Consider the following 5,366-nt stretch of genomic DNA (forward strand, 5'->3'; position numbering starts at 1 on the left):
TTTTTTTGTCTACGCTTTGAAAATACCAGATTTAGTTTTCTCCTTCCAGTGATATTAACTTCAGAACATTATAAATCAGATGTCACGTTAGACAGTTACTCTTTTAATTACTCTTACATGAGTAGTAACACTTTTTTGCTCTTACTTGGACTACTTTTATACTTCTACTTGAGTAACACTATTTTTAAGTAAAATTATTCTTACTTGAGTTAACTTTTGACTACTCTAACACCTCTGCTTATTGAGGAACTTTGACATGCTGATTATATACACTTTTAATTTTTTAATTATTCAAAATGAAAAAAAAAAAATGAACAGGGCCCTAGAGTCAGTCCTCCAGCAGGGGGCAGCAGATACCACTCCTCTTTCTGGAACTTGTCATTATTGCTTTAAAATGACTCTTTCTTTCTTCCTCAGCCTCTCACACGTGCCTCAGACTCCACCTTGCACATCTGCAGAACCACAAGAGCGATGGGCTCCTGTCAGAGAGGAGACGGATGTGTGGCCCCTGGGTGAGGGAGAGGAGAGCCCAGTGTGGAGGAGGGGCCCCTGGAGGACAGACCAGGAAGTGGGAGTCACCAACATGAGCTTTTAAGCAGCGATCACAGGTAATCTAGTGGCCTGTTGGGGTTGGAGAAATGGAGGAGGCCAGATGGTTGTTCTTGTTTCAGAGTTAGGCTTGTCAAAAGTCTGTAACGTAGGATACTAATCAATACAATTTGTAAAAAGTAGTGTTGAGACTAGATACTCATTTGAGCAGGTATTGATACTAAAAAGTCATATTCACAGGACAGAAATTAACCTCTGTGGAATAGAATGGCTTTGAACTGTATTAGAACAAGTATAAGAGCACGTAGAACATGGATCACTATGAAACATACCTGGACACCTGAGGGATTCAGGGGCATCCAGACTTTTTTTTTTTTCCCCCTGAGGATCCTCATATATCCCATATCCTCCTGAGACCTGGCCCATTCATTTGTGTCCATTAGAGTGGGCACTGAGTTAACCAGTCTATCTTTTAAGTGTTTTGAGATAGACTCTTAATGGGAGGACTAGGGTCTTCGGTTCCTCTGCCTACATAGAGCTGGGGGATTATAGGTTACTATCATGTCTATGATTTTAAAAAAAATTAACCCAATAGGAGTTAGTTTGTGGCTGCACTATGATAAAAAAATATATAAAATAAAATAAAAAATAAATAAAAGAGAGTCTAAACATGTATTGAAGCGACTGTAGAAGCTTGTCAGAGATGTTGGCCATCAAGAAAGTTGTTTTTGTCAGGTTGTTAACTTCACAGATTAGGGGCCAATACAGTGAATCTGTATCAATCATCACCATGTGATGCAGGGCTCCTGAGGGCCAACAGAAATAGGTCTGAGGGCTGCATTTAGCCCCCGGTCGTAGTTTGGACACCCCTAGTTTACACAGGCAGGATTAGTAGTAATAGTAGTAGGAGGAGGAGTAGGAGGAGGAGCTGTAGTATGAATAGTAGGAGGAGAAGAAGGAGGAGTAGGAGTAGTAAGCGTAGTAGGAGTAGTAGAAGGAATAGTAGTAGGAGTAGGAAGAGTAGGAGTAGTAGCAGTATTATGAATAGTAGGAGGAGAAGAAGGAGGAGTAGCAGTAATATGTGTAGTAGGAGTAGTAGAAGGAATAGTAGTAGTAGTAGGAGGAGTAAGAGTAGTAGCAGTATCATGAATAGTAGGAGTAGTATGAATAGTAGGAGGAGAAGAAGGAGGAGTAGGAGTAATATGTGTAGTAGGAATAGAAGAAGGAATAGTAGTAGTAGGAGGAGGAATAGGAGTAGTGACAGTAGTATGAATAGTAGGAGGAGGAGGAGTAGGTGTAGTAGGAGGAGTAGGTGTAGTAGGAGGAGTAGGTGTAGTAGGAGGAGTAGGAGGAGTAGTAGGAGTAGTAGGAATAGTAGCAGTAGTAGGAATAGTAGGAGGAGGAGGAGGAGTAGGAGTTTGGACACCCCTAGATTACAGAGGTATAAGACCACATAGTAGTATAAAAGAAAGTACTATAATTTAATGTTGAAAAAAATCACATTCTATTGTAATTCTATTTTATTCTAAATAACAAGTGTTTTGTATTATCACTATGGTATCAGAATCGAGGTTGAGTATCAAGTCTATTCTTTAGTATCGAAATGTTAGTATGACGACAACACAAGTGGCTTACAAGTTCACTATGCAACATTTCTGGTGAAGAGTCCACCATCTGCACGTCTCCACGGAGATGTTTTTGTTTGCGTCGACTTTTCCACAGTACGCCATTCAGCTCATCCATCTTGCATTTATTAAATTACAGATGTTTTATTGCTCATAAATGCCTCGAAAAACATGCATTCTTAGTGAGAGCGGTTTTCTCCTCTTCTCCGCTTTAAATGAAGTCAAATCAAATAATCTAGGCCTGTTGACAAGACGAGACACGAGACTGGATCTACGAGATTAGGCAAAACGAGATTTTGACAGTATTTAGTATAAATAAATTGCATAATCCAGTTCTCAATTTTAGATTTTACTTTATTGATTATTTTTGCTGTAGCACTGCTTTTTGTGACTGCAGCTTCTCAGTACTTAACTTTTTATCCAATCCAAACGTAAAATTATGGGAAAAAATCCTCACAAGAACATTTTTCTCATGTGTGCACAGTAAGGGTGTAACTATATCCAAGTCTCCTGATACGATACCAGCACGGTATGAACCTCACAGTACGATATTTATTGTGATATCGTTGGAAAGCTCATGATTAGAGATGTAACAATATCCAAATCTCTCTGTATGATATTTTCACGATATACATGTCACGGTATGAGATTTATTGCGAAATTTTGTGGAGGCTAAACAGCTAAAACTGTTAATATGCTACTTTTTCCTGTTAAAATGCCTTGACAAGACTTAATCCAAAGAACTAAGACTTAAAAGTGCTTAGAACTGTTTTTTCTTCATGTAGTCTACACTGAAACAGAGCAAAGGATCATGGTCTATGTAGTTCCCTCTGTTCTTTTTAGCTATTACTGCACCATAACTCTTAATTTAAGCGAAGAGACTTGTAGTTTGATATATTGTGATGGTCCACGATATTATTGTGAGAACTTTGACGATACGATATCACGATATTTCATTTATTGTTACATTGGTAGTGCCCAGTCTTGTCTTGCAAGATCTTGTGACTCGAGATCTGACTCTGAGTGCACCGTGGTGTGTGAATGGTCAATGAAGTAGAGTGCTCCATAGCTGCCCGAACTCAAAAAAGCTTTCGTATTTATAGCACAAACTTGGGCTATATATTTAAAGGACCTAATATCACGTTATTTTCTGATCTAGGTTATAATTTTTCTCATCACAAACAGAGCTGGAGTTGTGTTTTGTTTCATTCACACATGTTTAACACACAACTTCTGCATATTTAGGTTGAGTTCTTTTTTCAAACTGAAATCACTCTGTTATGTGGTTATACAGGAAGTGTAAACTCCATATACCTTCACTAGAATCACCTGGATCATTTCAGCGCTTCACTCCTTTGGTGCACCAACAATTGGAGGCTTTCTATTCACAATCACAACTGTACAAATGGTAAATCAAAACTAACAGTTGTTGGCGTTGTGTATCGTAGAGGAAATCTTTTCAATTACAGCTAAAATGTCAGTTAACCTTAAAACTACCGCTTGATGACATCACAAGGTGGAATGGAGCATATAACTGAACCCAAATGGGATGATGGCATCAGCTGGACCGGAGTATCAAAAGACACATCGAGAGACTGGAGAATCACAATGAATTAAAGAGAGAGAAAGGAGGGAGGGAGGGGACAGAGCGAGTGAAAACAGAGAGACAAGAGGGAAAAGGGGGTTAGGGATGGAGAGTGTGAGACCGTAAGAGTGAGAGCAGAAAGGGGAAGAAGGAGAGACAGAGAAATGGAGGGAGAAAGAGGAGGAGAATGAGGGAGAGAGGCAGGCAGACAGACACACTGTAAAATCAAATAAGTTGACCTTACTTGAATAAAATCTAAGAAACGCATTGCCTTGAAATATCTGTCTGATTGTAGTAGGAATAGTAGTAATAGAAGTAGCAGTAGTAGGAGGAGTAGTATGAGGAGGAGGAGGAGTAGGAGTAGGAGGAGTAGTAGGAGGAGGAGGAGTAGTAGGAGCAGTAGTAGGAGGAGTAGTAGGAGGAGTAGGAGGACGATTAGGAGTAGTAGTAGTATGAAATAATGTATTAATATTTGATTTGATTTTGAAGTATTCTGCCATATTTCCACACAGTAATTTATGTATGGAAGGAACAGACAAGTCATTCCTCAGTGTAGTGTTCAGTAAATTCCTCTTTCATCTAACGGGGCACAGCAAGTGAAGTGAACTTTAGTTTTCATTTATAGAATCAGTCAGTTCCGCAAACCTGAAATACTATATGTAGTAACCTTTACTTTAAGAGGAAGTTCATCTTACTACCGATTGCCTTGAATTGAGCAAGTAAATGTTACTTCTATACAGAAGTTAGTGTAAAAACAGGTTCTGTTCTACAATAATGTCATTTAGATCTGCATCAGGTACAAGGATTTGAATATTTATTAGTCTATGAAAAAAAAACACAAGTTCAAAATATATTGTAATGTGTAACAATAAAATAATATAACTCGGTGGTTCCATGTGAACTCAACCAAGACCCCCGAACTTAGAGCTCAAAAAATACTGAAAGAAACAAAACAGATGAACAAGTGTACTTGAACGCAGACTGAATGACCAGAGGGAGGATACAGAGACATTCTGGGAGGATCGGGGAATGAGTGGCGGCTGTAGGAAAAACGGGGAGGTAGTAAAAAGAGGAGCGGAACAGACTTGGAAATGGAGCTGGACTCTTGGCAATAACACGTCACTGTTGAAGTTACTCATCTCATTCAAGTCGACCTGAGTCTAATTTACAAGTCATGTGATTTTTTTTTTTTTTTTTTTTTTTTTTTTTCAAACTTCACTGTTACTTTATCACAATCATTATGATCCACAAAGTTGTAGCTGTGAGTAAAGTAAACAAGCTGAATGAAAGTGAACCCGAGTATTAGATTTTACAGTGTAGAGACAGAAAGAGAGGAGAGACAGAGAGATAAAGTGAGTGGGAGGGAGGGAAAAAGAACGGGACAGAGAAATAGAGAGAGAGAAATAGAATGGGATGGGCTGTGGCATGTGCTCTTCTGGGACACCCCTCTTTTTCCCCCGACAGAGGATAGACAGAACCACACGGAGGAGAGAAAAGAAGGAGGGAGGGAGAGAGGGAAGGGGAAAATGGCATGAAAGAGGGGAGGGGGAAAGGAAGGAGAGTGATTGAGAGAAGAAGAAAGGTGGATAGGAGAAAGAGAACAGGAT

This window comes from Boleophthalmus pectinirostris, unplaced genomic scaffold (genome assembly GCF_026225935.1).
Source record: "Boleophthalmus pectinirostris isolate CB_2022bp ecotype Guang Dong unplaced genomic scaffold, ASM2622593v1 HiC_scaffold_19, whole genome shotgun sequence".
In the NCBI taxonomy this organism is placed as follows: domain Eukaryota; kingdom Metazoa; phylum Chordata; class Actinopteri; order Gobiiformes; family Gobiidae; genus Boleophthalmus; species Boleophthalmus pectinirostris.